Source organism: Myxocyprinus asiaticus, chromosome 30, assembly GCF_019703515.2.
Source record: "Myxocyprinus asiaticus isolate MX2 ecotype Aquarium Trade chromosome 30, UBuf_Myxa_2, whole genome shotgun sequence".
Classification (NCBI taxonomy): Eukaryota; Metazoa; Chordata; class Actinopteri; order Cypriniformes; family Catostomidae; genus Myxocyprinus; species Myxocyprinus asiaticus.
The window spans coordinates 39,107,629-39,125,072 of record NC_059373.1 but is presented as its reverse complement, the minus strand read 5'-3'; positions in this window follow the sequence as shown (position 1 = coordinate 39,125,072).

Here is a 17,444-nt window from a genome sequence, read left to right as displayed (position 1 = left end):
CCAGAAGACCAGGGTGGATCCGGCAGATGGCCTGGAACGTGGCCTGATGAGACAAACGTGGACTGTGGAGTGTGGCCTGCTGGGGAGGACCTGGGATGTGGAGGGTGGTCTGGCAAGACAGATGAGGGCTGTGGAGCAGGGTCTAATGAGACAGACAAGGGCTGGGGATCAGGGTCTGACAAGATATATGAGGGCTGGGGAGCAGGGCCTGACAAGGCAGTGTGGCATGGTGAGGCTGACGAGGCAGCATGGCAAGCTGGATCTCTCAAGGAGCGGTTCCGCTTGAGACTCTGTGGCAGATCTGCTGGAGTCGGAGGGCCAGGGGTTAAAGTGGCCTGGCATAGTGGGTCAGATGTGGCAGCTTGGCATAGTGGGTCAGATGTGGCAGCTTGGCATGGTGGGTCGGATGTGGTGGCTTAGCATGTTGGGTCAGACATGGCGGCTTGGCATTACGGGTCAGACATTGCATGACAACATGGCTTGACATGGCAGGTGTGACAACATGGCTTGGCAGGTCAGACGTGACAACATGGCTTGGCAGGTCAGGCATGACAACATGGCTTGGCAGGTCAGGCGAGACAACATAACACAACATAACAACATAATTTGATGAGGTTTCAGACACGAGCTCTGGGACGGTTAAGGCTTCAAATGCTAGCTCTGCAAAGATTGAGGCTTCAGGCGCTAGCTTTGGGATGGTAGAGGCTTAAGGTGCTGGCTCTGGGATGGTAGAGGCTTCAGGTACTGGCTCTGGGATTGTAGAGGCTTCAGACGCTAGCTCTGGGACAGTTAAGGCTTCATACGCTAGCTCTGGGACATTAGAGGCTTCAGACACTAGCTCTGGGACATTAGAGGCTTCAGACGCTAGCTCTGGGACGGTTAAGGCTTCAAACGCTAGCTCTGGAAAGGTTGAGGCTTCAGGCACTGGATCTGGCATGGTAGAGGCTTCAGGCGCTGGCTCTGAGATGGTAGAGGCTTCAGGTGCTAGGTCTGGGATGGTAGAGGCTACAGGCACTGGCTTTGGGATGGTAGAGACTTCAGATGCTAGCTCTGGGACGGTTAAGGCTTCAAACACTATTCACTTTCACACAATTCACCAGTACAATGGTTGGTAGGTTTTGCCGGAGGTTCACCACTACCGGTGAAGAGCTGCAAACTTCTGGAAAACATTTGCAGCAAATGACAAGCTCATTTGCATGTGAAAATAACAAGCTGCAAATCTGCAGAAAATGTATGGCAAGTTTGCGGCTAGTTTAGATTTTTGTAAAGGTGATTATGACATTATAAACAATTGTTTTTCACAAGTCACACACTGCTTTGTTATGATATTGAAACACTTTTACTCCACACTACTCTAAAATGATAGATTTTATCACTTCTATTACAGATTCATCTACATTTACACAATTATCCCAACATGATTAGATTTCACAGTAGCTCACCTGATAGAGTGTTAGACTTTGAACTCTGAAGTATGCGGTTCGACACCAGTCCAGCAGGTAAGCTGACAAGTGAGATGAAAGTGTCAAAGAAATGACATGCCAAATTGAGAATAGATGCTAAGGATGGCGTAAAACATTCACATGTCTCCAGCAAGCGATGTCCATGTTGTTAATGTAAGTTAATTTGTGGTGCTCAAGTTTAGCCAAATGGACTCACTGAACATTCTTTTGTCTGTTTGAGAAAACTGAGCACCTTTTTTGTTTCTTTTTGTGCTGGTTCCACCTAGGGGCTAGAGTTTGTTTTGTGGAGTAACACTCCTTCGGGACTGTTCTGTGGATGAATCTTACCGTTCTTTGTGCTCATGCCACCTATTGGCTGGAGTTTGTTTTATGGAGTATTTCTTGCAAGACATTGGAGTGATTAGGTCATTTGTTATACTCGTAGCAGCCAACTGGGCAGGCTCACTGAACATTCATTTGACTGTCTGAGAAAACTGAGTACCTTTTTTATGTGCTGGTTCCGCCTAGCTGCTGGAGTTTGTTTTGTGGAATAACACACCTTCGGGACAGTTATGTGGATGAATCTACATGTTCTTTGTGTTTATTCCACCTATTGGCTGGAGTTTGTTTTATAGATTATATTTTGTTGTGTAACTCTGTCTCACAAAATTTGTATAGAAACACAGGACTTGAGCAATACGATGGCAAAGTTGTTGCGGGGGCTCTCGTAGGCATACATGAACTGTTTGAGTTTAGAAGGATGGACGCCAGTTAGTGCTGTCGTGCGCGGGGTTAATGCGCATGTTTTTTTTTTTGTTTTTGTTTTTTGTTTGTTTGGTTCTGGGGGAAGTTCGGGGTTTGATTGTTGCACTAATGTTGGAATGTGGTCTTTATAATTTTGTTTTTGACACAAAATATCAGATGTTAATATGAGCGGATTGTCTCTCTCCACGTGTAATGTAAATGGGTTGGGGCACCCCATAAAAAGAAGGAAGGTTATTTCTCTTCTTAAGCATAAGAAATATGATATAGTGTTTCTTCAAGAAAAGCATCTTTCCCTGCAGGAAGCTGAAAAATTTGGGAAGATATGGGGTGGACATGTTTTCTTTAGTGCTGGCTAAAGTAAGAGCAGGGGAGTTATTACACTAATAAGTAAGCATCTACAATTCAAATGTCTCAAACAGATTTAAGATAAATTAGGAAGAGTCAATATTGTTTTAGCAGAAATTTGGGGGCAGAGTCTTATTTTGGCTAATATTTACACACCTAACAATGCTGATCAGGGCTTTTTTATAGATCTTGAAGGGAAGTTGCAAGCCGCTGGCACCCCTCATGATATAATATTGGGAGGAAACTTTAATCTTTTGATGGACTTGATCATAGTGAAGCAAAAGTGTGCAAGCCCCCTAGAGCAACATTGAGGCTTCATAGGATGTGCAAAAATCTTGGTCTTACAGATATTTTTGAACCCATCTGGTAGGGACTATACATTTTTTTCATCAGTCCATAAGATTTGTTCTAGAATAGATTTAATTTTATTATATCTAAGTCCCTCATTTCATATGTTGTTGATTGCTCAATTGGAAACATATAAGTCTCAGATCATGCCCTGATGAGTTTAGAGGTGTTCCCACATATGGAGAAAAGGAAATTGTATAGTTGGCACTTTAATGTATCCCTTTTGCAAAATCCTGAATTCCAACAAATGTTAAAGGCTGAAATCAGTATTAATATGGAGACCAACTGGTCCTCAGTATCCTCTGTGGGCATGGCTTGGGAGGCACTTAAGGCGGTTCTTAGGGGCCGGATAATACAGTGTGCTTCATTCACCAAAAAATCCAAAGCACGAGAACTCGTGGAATTGGAAAGGAATATTAAAAGTGCTGAGGCAGAGCTGAAGTGCTATGTCATCTGATGGCCTCAGAGAATTGACCAGTTTGAAATACAGATCTAATACTGTTTTGTTGCGGAAGGTGGAGTATTGTCTATTCAGAACAAGATAGTCATACTTTGTGTCGGGGGACAAGGCAGGAAAACTTTTGGCTAGATATATAAAACAGAGTATTTTTCTACCATTCCCTCAGTGAAATCTGCTGGTGGTGAAATATTTACCTCAGGCATTGATATAAATAATGCTTTTAAAGAATTCTATCTTGATCTCTATAGTTCCATGACTTCATCTACTGATGAGGATATTAGAATGTTTTTGAACTTCCTAAACTGACGGCTGAGCAAAATAATTAAGGCCTTGCCTACAGGCAAGGCTCTGGGGCCAGATGGCTTTGCCACTGAGTTTTTTTAGATCTTATGCTATAGAATTGGCTCCACTTTTGCTAGAAGTTTATATGGAATCGTTAAAGAATGGAAAACTTCTGCCAACCATGATGCAAGCCCGGATCAGTCTGATTCTTAAAAAGGACAAACATCCAAGCGAGTATAAGAGTTACCGTCCAATTTCCCTCATCCAGCTAGACGTTAAAATATTGTCCAAAATTTTGCTAACTGATTAAGTTATGACAACTCTTATGCATATAGATCAGGTGGGGTTTATTCGGGGCCGTAGCTCTTCTGATAACATTAGGCGTTTCATCAATATCACGTGGTCAGTGGCGAATCATCAGACTCCGGTCGCTGCCATCTCACTTGACACCGAAAACGCATTTGATATGGTAGAATGGGATTATCTTTTTAAGATTGTGGAAATTTAAAGGTTCGGGAATACTTTTATTGGTTGGATTAAGTTACTTTATAGACACCCGATAGCGGCCGTACAAATTAATGGATTAATTTCAGATTATTTTACTCTGGATAGGGGCACCTGGCAGGGTTGCCCTCTCTCCCCATTATTGTTCTGTCTTGCCCTGGAACCATAAGCAGCTGCGAAAAGAAAGGAGGATGATTTTCCGGGGTGGTGGCGGGAGGTGTGGCGCATAAGCTTTTGCTTTACGCAGATGATATTTTATTATTCGTCTCCGACCCTACTAGATCTATGCCTTGCCTCCACAGAATTATTAATTCCTTCTTAAGTTCTCAGGATACAGAGTTAATTGTTCTAAATCCGAAGCTTTGGCTCTGACAACGCACTGCCCGGTAAAGGCTTTTCAGCCAGGTGCCTTCCAGTGGCCCCAACAGGGCATTAAGTATATGGGTATTTTATTCCCAGCAAATTTGAGTGATTTAGTTAGAGTTAATTTTGACCCTTTAATAAAAAGGTTTTTGAGTGATCTGGGCAGGTGGGCTTCAGTACATTTATCTATGATTGGAATGGTTAATGTTATTAAAATGAATTGTATTCCAAAATTCAACTACCTGCTACCGTATCTCCCTATAGATGTCCCCCTCTCTTATTTCAAGCAATTTGATAGCATAGCGAAGTCCTTCATTTGGAATGGTAAACATCTCAAATTACATCTCAGTAAACTGCATAGGCCGATCGACAAAGGTGGTCTAGGCTTACCCAAGATTTTGTTTTATTATTATGCATTCGGTCTCAGACATTTGGCTCATTGGTCACTTCCACCTGAGAGAGCCACCTGAGAGACCCCCTCCCTGCTTCTGTATTGAACAGGAAGTTATTGCCCCTATTTTGCCATTGCAAAGCCTTTCTATCAAACTAATCGGAGAAGTTAAGTTATGGCCCATTATCTCGCATTTGCACTCGGTATGGACAAAAGTGTCCAGAGAGTCTAATTTGGACATTTATTTAAATGTTGACACAAGCATATGGCTGAACCCAAAATTATGTATTAATTAGTCCCCGTTTTGCTGACCAGAGTGGATTGTGAGGGAGGTTAATACACTCGGTGACCTATATGAGAGTGGAGTGTTGAGATCCTTTGAAAATTTGGTTCAACATTTTGGGATTCCCAGATCTCAGTTCTTTAGGTATTTATAGCTGTGCCATCTGCTCTGCTGTATTTTTGGGAGTAGCATACACCACCCTAAAGCGACAGATACTCCGGGAGTGGTGATTACTGCTTTTGGAAAAGGTCATGAGGCATCAGTGTATTACTCCCTGCTAATTCAGAGTCTGGGGGAAGGAGCTTTAACTTCTATCAAGAGATTATGGGAGAAAAATTTAAACTTGGTATTGGAGGAAGTGTGGGCTGGGATTCTAAAAAAAAAGTGTCAAGTCTGTATCTAGAGATGCAAGGGTGTGCCTTATGCAATTCAAGATTTTACATAGATTCTATTGGACCACCTCTAGATTGTATAGGCTTTTTCTTAAAGACACACCCACCTGCTGGCGATGCCAATCAGAAGATGGAGACACAACCCATGTTTTTTGGTGGTGTGTTAAGATCTAAGAATTTTGGTTGAAGGTTCAGAGTTTTATGTGTGATGTATTGGGCACTCAAATTCCATTTTGCCCCAGAATCTGTATTTTTTGCGATGGGGCGGTCATCAATATTGGGGACAACCACATAAAAAATTGGGTCCTGACCAGTGTTATGATCAGCAGACAGATTCTTTTAAGGGGATGGAAGTCAGCTGGAGTGCCCTCGTTTCGGGAGTGGTGTGCGGAGATGGGGAGGGTGGCGGTTTTCGAGGGTGTATCATGTTGAAGGCTGGGGATCTGGGATTCGTTTAATGGGAAATGGGGCAGTTATTTGGCATTTTTGTGGGCTCTCAGAGAGGAGCAGTGGAGAGAGAAGCATAGTTTTAAATGTGTGTGATTATTATATTTGTTATTTTATTTATTTATTATTATTTTTTTGTATGTATACTTATATGTGACCACAGGGATGTTTGTTGAGGGTCAGGGTGGGGTTGGGGATTGGGGAGTTAAATGTTGATTCTCTGTATATATGTTTTGCTTTTCTTTGTTATCTGTATGATCAATAAAAATGTTAATCAGAAAAAGTAATCACATAACTAAATACTTTTAACTTTCTATCTAAAACCCCTTTCGCAGAAAAGTGTTTGTTTTTCCACTCAACAAATTCAAAATAATGTCTAGATTTCCTACTTGTTCATTGTCGCACACAAGTCATATTCTTGGCGCCACACATTTCTCCCTTTCAATGACTCATTTAGAGATGCAGACCCTTCAACTCTCACAGAAATGCAAGCAGACAAACATGTAGTAGTCATAAAAATGAATTAATTAAAAAAATATATATATATATATATATATATATTTCTTTGAATAGACAAAAATGTCTTTACTATCCTGATTAAAATATTTTGTTGGGTATTAAATAATATATATATTTTATATATTTATATAAAGTTTACAATTACATGGTACAAAAATATACAGATATAGTATAATATAGAAATTTTACTTTTTCAACCCCAACCCACCCACAAAACACAAGAAATAAAAAGACAAAAGACGAGATACACAAATAAAAGACCCTCCCTAAAGAAAAATAAAACCCCAGCTCTCCAAACCCCGTAGTGCAAACCAATAATTGACATATACAGTATATACACAAACACACAATATAGATATGCATATACATACACAAACATGCATATACATAACAAAATAAGAAACAGAAGACTAGAGAAATAAAATTACTACCTAATTTACCCTATTGTTTTGTGATAAGAAAAAACCACCCCAGTATTTTTCGAACATGTCCTGATGCTTCACACAAAATGTTGTTTTTTCCAGGGGAATATAAGAGGGTAACTCTTTCATCCACATCCACAAATAGTGGGTGGTTCAGGGGTTTTCCATAACAAAGTTAAACACTTATTGGCAGCTATTAGTACCATCCTTACAAACCTAAAATTAACATAATTTTGTTCTGGAAAAAACACTGATATTTCCCCTAAAAGAGTAAGCCTGGGGTTGGGGGGGATTTCAACACCAGCAATTTCTGCAATAGTATCCAAGATCCCTTTCCAGTATTGCTCCAATTCTGAGCAAGACCAAAGCATATGTAAAAGCATCCCTTAGCCTTTTTTGCATCTTGAACAGAACTCTGAATAGCTGTTCTTGAACAAATGTAATCTTTCCGGAGTGTAATATACTCTGTGGATTATATTAAACTGAATTAATTTATGTCAACTGTTGAAAGAAAAGGTCTGCGAATTTTCACAAATTGTTTTCCATTCTTGGTGTCACGTATTCCCTGTTCCCTATCTGTCACTCACTCGAAGTTGTGTCGATGTAGTGACACTAGGGGTCACTCTTGGGAGCCCCAAACACCTCTGCTTTTTGAAAAAAGGCCAATGGGAATTGGCGAGTGGAATTTGAATGCCACTCCCCCGGACATATGGGTATAAAAGGAGCTGGTATGCAACCACTCATTCAGATTTTCTCTTCGGAGCCGATCGGTTCTACTCATTGAGCTGAATTCATCCGCCGAGTTCATTCACCTCATCTGCTGGATTTACGGTGCATTTCAGCGGCTTCTCCCCCTCTACACCGTGGAGTGCAGAGAACACCCTTGGGCACTTCGGCAGAACAACAAAAAAAAGAGTATATTCTAAAAAAAGAGTATATTTTAAATTCTAAAAGAGCGGCACATTCGGGTGTATGTCTTTTTAAAAATGCCTTTCCACTTGTGTGTTATTCCTGGTTGCAGTCGTTATCTCTCCGCTTCTGATGGCCACGATCACTGTCTTACGTGTCTGGGCGCTGCCCACGTGGAGACATTTGCGGTCACGCTTGCCTTCGTAAGAAAGCAAGCCACCCCAGCGGCTCCCCGCCTCGGTCCTTCTACCTACGGGTATGAGGCCTTGTCGGTTAGCACTGGGGGTGATTTGGGGACCCCAATAGGACCACCTCCGCCAGGTAAACCCTGTCGGAAAACTGCGTCTTCCTTGGGCAGAGGCCCCTTTTTCCCCGGTCACCATGTTTGTAGAAACTCTTCCCCCCTCGGGTAGGACCTACCATGGGACTTCTCCACATGACATACTTCCAACAAGACTCGGTAAGACCATGTGACATATTTCCACTCAAAATACCCCTCCCCCCCTTTTTTTTCACTGGGCAGTGTGTGGTCTCCGTGGTGTCTTCCCCTTAGGAGTGACACCCCCCCCCACCAACGTAGACATTTATGGCCACCAGTCGGTTAAGAAATTCCACTATTTTTGGGGAGAAAAAAGAGGAAAAGAGGCCATATCTGGGCTAGCTTGTCCCTATTTTTTGGGCATTTGACTTACATTTATATTTACATTTATTCATTTGGCAGACGCTTTTATCCAAAGCGACTTACAAAAGTGGAAAACTTAAGCGAATCATCTTAAGGAGACAGTGGTATGAAAAGTGCCGTATTACAAAGTTTCACTAGCATCAGAATAAAGTGCAACAGGTGCTGGTTAATGACTGGTTAAGTGCTCATGGAAAAGAACAGTCATGTTCTGTGTCTTGTTCCCGAAGGACTGTTCAACACTCATAAGAGTGTTGGGGGAGGTTACATGACGGCTTGGTGCGCTGGCTATGAGGCACACAGCGGTCTGCCCGTCTCGCACCGCCAGTCCACCTAACACAGTTCAGCTAGTTGTGGCATTTTGTATAGGGACCCCTAGTGTCACTACATCGACACAATGTCGAGTGAGTGACAGATAGGGAACGTCCTGGTTACTTTTGTAACCTCCGTTCCCTGATGGAGGGAATGAGACGTTGTGTCCCTCTTTCCACAACACTGAACTACCCTCCATCAGGGAACGGAGGTTACGAAAGTAACCAGGACATTTTTCGTGCTTAGACTTTTATTTTGAAATTCTCATTTAGTTCCCCGTTCCTTATTCCTGTTAGTTTTGTAGACCTTTGTAGTTTTCTTTCATGATTGGTTTTCCCCTGATTGTTTTCCCCAGGTGTTCCTCGTTCCCTTGTTTGCCCTTGTGTATTTAAGCCCTTGTTTCCCCTGGTTTCTTTGACAGTCTTCACATGTGTTGTCATGTTCTGTGCCTGGTTCCCTGTGTTTTTGTTTCATTACATTCTGAGTAACTTTGTTTATCTTTTGTTTCATTAAAAGCTGCATTTAGATCCTCATTCCTCGCCTGCCTCGTCACAGAAATACTGACCAAATATGGATCTAGCGGCTGTCAGAATTCTGCTTCCGAAGCAAGGCGACCATCCAGTTGAGGATCATGTCCATGAGTTTTTAGAGCTAGCGAATTTAGTGCATTATCCAGACCGCTCTCTGGTGGTTTTCTTCTGGACTGGTCTGAATAGTGCACTGAAGGATCTGATGCCTCCTGCTGATCCTCACTGGACACTCTGCGAATGTGTGGAGAAGGCTCTTGAACTTTGCGGATCCTTTTACACAGTGGATTATCAGAATCAGAATGAGCTTTATTGCCAAGTATGCTGGCACATACAAGGAATTTGTCTTGGTGACAGGAGCGACAGCAACAAGACCTTTAAAGAATAATTAAAAATTGGAAAAAGGAAAAACAAAATTTTGAAAAGAATATAATGTATATATAGAATACACAATAGACTATATATATATAATATATATATATATATATATATATATATATATATATATATATATATATATCATACACACATACACATAAGTAGTGTAAATCTAAATACAAATTGGTTATATACAGTGCAAGGGAATGTAATGGCAGAAGAGGTTGGAAGTGTTGGATAATATAAAAAGACTAAGCTGTGTATTGCACATTATTTATTGCTCAATTGGGCAGTTCTAACTGTTCATGAGATGGATAGCCTGAGGGAAAAAACTGTTCCTGTGCCTGACAGTTCTGGTGCTCGGAGCTCTGAAGCGTCGGCCAGAAGGCAACAGTTCAAAAAGGTAGTGGGCAGGGTGAGTGGGGTCCAGTGTGATTTTTCCAGCCTTTTTCCTCACTCTGGAAGTGTATAGTTCTTGAAGGGAGGGCAGGGGGAAACCAATAATCCTCTCAGCAGTCCGAACTGTCCTTTGTAGTCTTCTAATATCCGATTTCGTAGCTGAACCAAACCAGACAGATACTGAAGTGCAGATGACAGACTCAATGACTGCTGAGTAGAACTGTATCAACAGCGCCTGTGGAAGGTTGAACATCCTCAACTGGCGAAGGAAGTACAACCTCTGCTGGGCCTTTTTCAAAATGGAGTCAGTGTAGGTCTCCCACTTCAGGTCCTGTGAGATGGTAGTGCCCAGGAACCTGAATGACTCCACTGCTGACACAGTGCTGTTTAGAATGGTGAGTCATTTCCACCGTTTTGAGTGTGTTCAGCTCAAGGTTGTTTTGACTGCACCAGACAGCCAGCTGTTTAATCTCCCTTCTGTATGCAGACTCATCATCATCTCGGATGATGCCGATGACAGTGGTGTTGTCTACAAACTTCAGGAACTTGACAGAGGGATCCTTAGTGATGCAGTCTTTGGTGAAGAGGGAGAAGAGTAGTGGGGAGAGCACACATCCCTGGGGGGCACCAGTGCTGCTTGTACAGGTGCTGGAAGTGAATTTCCCCTGTCTCACAAGCTGCTGCCTGTCTGTCAGAAAGCTGGTAATCCACTGACAGATAGACGTGGGAACAGAAAGGTGGTGTAAGTTATTCCGGAGCTGGGATGATGGTGTTGAAAGCCGAACTGAAGTCCACAAAAAGGATCCTTGTATATGTCCCTGGTCTGTCCATTTGTTGCAGGATATGATGCAATCCCATGTTGACTGCATTATCCACAGACCTGTTTGCTCGATAAACAAATTGAAGGGGATCTAGAAAGGGTCCAGTGATGTCCTTCAGGTGGGCCAACACCAGTCTCAAAAATGACTTCATGACCACAGATGTCAGGGCGATAGGTCTGTAATCATTAAGTCCTGTGATTTTTGGTTTCTTTGGGATGGGAATGATAGTGGCGCATTTGAAGCAGCATGGGACTTCACACTGCTCCAGTGATCTATTGAAGATATGTGTGAAGATGGGGGCCAGCTGGTTAGCACATGATCTAAGACATGCAGGTGAAACACAATCTGGGCCCTGTGCTTTCCTTATCCTTTGTTTTCGAAAGACACGGCACACATCATCTTCACAGATCTTAAGTGCAGCTTGAGTAGCAGGAGGGGGGAGGAGGAGGGTTGCAGGAGGTGTTGGTGTTTGTGTGAAGTGAAGGTCAGAGCGGGTGTGGGGTGTGAGATTGGGACTTTCAAATCTACAGTAGAACACATTCAGGTCATCAGCAAGTTGTTGGTCCACCACAGGGTTGGATGGCAGGAGTCCTGTAATTCCTAAGTTGTTTCATGCCACTCCACACTGATGCAGGGTCGTTAGCTGAAAACTTGTTTTTCAGCTTCTCAGAGTATCTTCTTTTAGCCACTCTGATTTCCTTATTCAGTGTGTTCCTGGCCTGATTGTACAAGACTTTATCCCCACCCCAGTAAACATCTTCTTTGGCCTGACAAATCTGCCTGAGTTCTGCTGTAAACCATGGTTTGTTGTTGTTAAATGTTAAGTAAGTCCTAGTAGGGATGCACATATCCTCACAGAAACTGATATATGATGTAACAGTATTTGTGAGCTCGTCCAGATTAGTGTCTGCAGCCTCAAAAACACTCCAATCAGTGCAGTCAAAGCAGGCTTGTAGTTCCAGCTCTGCTTCATTGGTCCATCTCTTTACAGTCCTTACTACAGGCTTATCAGATTTTAGTTTCTGTCTGTAGTTTGGAAGAAGATGAACCAGACATTGATCAGAGAGTCCCAAAGCTGCTCTAGGGACAGAGTGATATGCATCCTTTAATGTTGTGTAGCAGTGATCCAGTATATTTCTGTCTCTGGTGGGGCATGTAATGTGCTGTTTGTATTTGGGAAGTTCACATGTGTGGTTTGCTTTGTTAAAATCCCCAAGGATAATAATAACTGAGTCCGGCTATTTTTATTCTGTGTCTGTGATTTGTGTCTGTGAGAAAGGCTTACAGTTAATATAGAGCGCTTCCAAATTAGGACAGCACATCTTCTTTAACGTTGTTACATCTGTACACCAACTTTCATTGATGTAAAAGCATGTTCCACCGCCTCTCGTTTTCCCCGTTAACTCCGCGATGCGATCCACTCTGAACAGCTGAAAGCCCGGCAGATGTAACACGCTGTCCGGAATGGCTTCAATCAGCCAGGTTTCTGTGAAGCACAAGGCAGCAGAGGTTGAAAAGTCCTTGTTTGTGCGGGTGAGGAGATGTAGTTCATCAGTTTTGATAGGAAGAGAGCGGAGATTCGCTAGATGAATGCTCGGCAGCGCTGTTTGAAAGCCACGCTGACGGAGCTTGACCAGCGTGCCTGCTCATCTCCCTCGCCTGCGTCTCTTGAACAACTAAATTGTCCAGCGAAATGTCTGAATATTCAAAAACCGGGAAAAGATTGACTGGTATATGCCGCCTCCCAGGCCTCTTGACCCTGACCCGCCTCCCTGACTTTGCCTTGTTCCTCTGCTCCCCTTGCCCCTTGTCCCTTGTGCCCCCTTGAACTGCCTGTTTCCCCCTTCCCCCCACACCCTATGGACAATTTTTTATTTATTTTTTTGGAGCGTCTGGAATCAGATCCTTAAGGGGGGGGGGGGCTCTGTCACATATTCCCTGTTTTTTGTGCTTAGACTTTTATTTTGAAATTCTTGTTTAGTTCCCCATTCCTGATTCCTGTTAGTTTTGTAGTCCTTTGTAGTTTTCTTTCATGATTGGTTTTCCCCTGATTGTTTTCCCCAGGTGTTCCTCGTTCCCTTGTTTGCCCTTGTTTCCTCTGGTTTCTTTGTCAATCTTCACATGTGTTGTCATGTTCAGTGCCTGGTTCCCTGTGTTTTTGTTTAATTATATTCTGAGTAACTTTATCTTTTGTTTCATTAAAAGCTGCATTTAGATCCACATTCCTCACCATTTCCCACATTGATTTGATAACAGTACTAATGTTTTCCATCAAGTGATACATTTTCCAATACAAATATGAGACCAAGCCCTTAGACCTTTTCAAATGATTTAAAACATCTTCCAGGGGAGTAAAAGAAAAGAGGCAAGAGATGACCACCTTGCTGAGTAGAAATATAATGCTGCACCTGTAAATACATAAAGTATTTGGATGGGAGTGAAAACTTATGTCTCAGCTGTTCGTAAGACATAAAGCTGCCTTCTTCATATAAGTTGCCAAATGTCTGAATGTCCTCCAGTTGCCATTGTTGAGCTATTCCATCTCTAAAGATAGGTGGTAGAGCGGGGTTATAGTAAAAGGGGGTAGATCTAATTACATTTTGTTTACTGTTAACTTTTGTCTTTATATCCACCCAAACTTTACAAGTGCCTAATATAAATGGATTTGTTGTTATTTTCTTTGCATAATTTAAAGGGACAAAAATTGCGGCAGCTATAGAAACACCCTCAATCTGCACTTCTTCTATTTGTCACAATCTTTTCTGCTTGCCATATTCACAAATCTCTTAACTGGGATGCACAGTAAAATAAATAGAAATTGGGAGCTGTAGTCCTCCCTGATGGCATGACATGTGTAGGGATTTTAATTTGACCCATGGTACCTTCCCCTTCCATATAAAAACCTGAGATAAGCCTATCTAGGTCCTTGAAAAAAGACTTTGGCAGCATGGATGGAAGTGTCTGGAACAGATATAGGAATTAAGGTTAGACCGGTTCAATTAATGAGATAGGAAGAGATTTCCATCTATCTAAATCTTTTTCTAATTTTTTTGAGTAGGTGGACATGATTCAAATTATATACTTGAGATATATCCCAAGGTATTTGCAGTCCTAAGTACACAAGTTTGGTAGCATTCCATAAAAAAGGAATGTTTCTTAGAGGAAATTGAGCAGCTGCATTGTTCAGCGGCATTGCAACACTCTTATTCATATTGATCTTATACCCAGATACCATGCTGTAATCCTGCAGTAGTGTAGTTAGGGCTGGTACAGAAGAGTCTATATTCGTAAGATACAGCATAATAATCATCCGCATATAGTGATATTACATGTTGGGAGTGACGAATTGAAAAGCTGCTAAAAACCTGATGTGACCTAATTGCAATAGCTAGAGGCTCAATTGCAAGTGTGAATAACAGTGGGGACCATGGACAGCCCTGTCTTGTACCCCGCTTTAAGGAAAACTGTGCTGAAATTTCTCTGTTAGTCTGAACTACAGCCACCGGATGCCTATAGAGCATCTTAACCATATTGAGAAATGAAGGGCCAAAATTCATTTTTTGTAAAACTGAAAACAAATAAGACCACTCAACTCGGTCAAATGCCTTCTCAGCATCCAAAGAGATGGCTATTACTGGGTACTCCACCTGTGTGGCAGCGAAAATTACATTCATAAGCCTACAGACATTATCAAAGGATGAATGATCCTGAATAAATCCTGTCTGATCCGCGTGCACCAGTCATTGTATAACTTTATCAAGTGTAAGTGCGACAATTTTTGTGAAGATCTTGTAATCGGAATTGAGCAATGAAATAGGCTTATATGAGCTACACAGGCCAGCATCCTTGCCAGGCTTAAGTAACAGTATTATAATTGCCTGTTCGAGTGTATCTGGTAATCTCTGTTCCTTTATGGCATTCATGTACCATGCATTAGTGGATTAATTAATTTAGGTAGGAAGGCTTTAAAAAAATCTATGGAAAAGCCATACAGGCCAGGCGACTTAGCGGTGGAGAATTTGGCAATGGCCTCTTGAATTTCAGCCTATGTAATATCATCACTGGATAATGATGGTATGACCAGTCTGTCTAGGAAATCACTAATCTTTTCCAAATCATCACCTTGGTAGGTATATAGAGATTTATAGAATTGCATGAACTCCTGGTTTATAAGTTCAGGATCTTTGATAACATTACTATTCTAGCATATTGAGGTAATGGATTTTGATGCATTTTCTTTACGCAATTGCTAGGCAAACAGTTACTCTATTTTATCTCCATGCTCATAATAACATTGTTTAGTTCTCAAGCATATATTCTGCCTCTTTAGTAAAATAAACTGGAACATATTAAACATATTAAACATATTATATTCTAGTCTTAGTGTACATAATCTTTGAAGTTCTCCATCTTTAGATAAAGAGTATTCTAGCTCTAGCCTTTTAAGTTCCTTGGATATTGAGTTTAGCTAATTCTGATATGTTTGCTTCTTGCCAGTGGAGTAAGCAATGATCAGGCCTCACAAACTAAGTTTCCATCCAAGGATTTTTTTGCAAAAAAAAAGTTTTAGTGCATCAAAATATAGCTGATGGAAATGCTAATTATCGCTAAAATTTGGACATAATATTTTTCCATTTAACTCTAGCGCATAAACTCTATGTCGACACTTCAAATGTTGCAAAAAAAAAAAAAAAAAAAAAAAAACAACTGGTTTGGAAACAGTTTTTGTCGAGAAAATTGGCATTGACGCAAAAATGTTGTGTCACATGACATAATTTACCCCAGTCGTTAGCCTGTGTTAATCATGACAACAGTATGCATCCTTGAAAGCCAATTTACTGTACGTGATTATGGATTGATCTTAATGGCATATAGATCCGATGCTGCAAACATGACACTTCCAGGAGTGCCAACACAAATATCTCGTATCATGCACATCAACAAGTGCATGGAGAACAAATGAATGGCCACTGTTTGTGATTAATTTAATCGCGTTAGCCATCCATTTATTTATTAAAGTTGCTTTTCCACACCATTCAAATAATAGACGGCAGTCATGGAATTAGCCCACAATACAAAAAAAATGCATATTTCTATGCACAAAGATGTTTTAAATTAAAAACAAATACACAATACTAGGAGAAAAGCTTCAGTGTGCTTTTCTGGAACACTAACACAGCCCAATTCTATAAAATTATTGTTTATACTTTTGAAAAAATGCCGGCAAAATTCCTTGTATTAAATTAGGCTAAATAAATTACCAAATGAATAAAGCATTAAATAAAATATTTAATTACAAAGTGATATATATATATATATATATATATATATATATATATATATATATATATATATATATATATATATATATATATATATGCATTTTCTTTACACAAACTTAAATTAGCCTTACCCTGTTCTGTAGATGAAAAAAGTCGGCTGAATGACACTCTCAGAATGTTCTACATCAGAATTATTTGTCCAATGCTGAGTTCACTTTAAGAAAACGAGATTTTGAACATTTTAAAACTTTTAAATGTTTTAAATCTAACCCTCTTTACCTCGGATCACATTTGCTGAGTTTCTTCAGAACATGTAAATTGCATTATGACGGTAAAATTAATTTTAGATGACAATCAAGTTCAGCTGGTTGTTAAAAGTTGCTGGACAAATATGTGGGACATAATGCAGTTGTGATGACGATGCTTTAGATTAGATGATTGTTCAAAATATCCTACTGAATATCAGGAATGTATCATATGTAAACCCTGACATTACACCGCATCAATTTTTCTTTATTAGCTGTAAACACAACATATACACATCGATGGATGGTCCTTATACTAAGACTGAAAGTTTTCCCCACTACTTGGTGCAGGTTGCCAGCTTGAACAGGGCCATGACGATTCACTTGCGGATCGGAATCGGTGGCAGCCTGCGATAGGGGCAACATCAGGACCAATATTACAGTCCTATCAGAAGGGCAACTGCTCCCTTTTCATTGCAATTCCTCCTCTTCTGATTGCATTATTTGCGAAATTAAAATGACAGCAAGCTGTTTAATTTCAATGAACTGTCTCAAGGAAAACAAAGAGGGACATCTGCAAGGTGAAAAGTATACAATTAGCGATAAACAAACATTTCTGTATGGAAACTGCTTTAGGGCAGATTTCTTTTGCGATAAACCAAAACGTATGCGACAAAGTGTTTTTTTTAGGCATGCCGTCATCACGCACACCATTTTTATTTATAAAAGGCCATTTGAATGGAAAAAGGCAGAAGACGACAAATTTCCCCCCCAAATTTTTTTTACGCATTTTCACTTTGTCTATAACAAAATATCGCGAAAAGTGGATGGAAACTAGGCTACAGATAAATTTGTAAAAGTTAAGAGCACAAATTCAGTGAATTGAAAAAGCAGAGAACATGAAATGATTCAAATCATTATTGCATTTC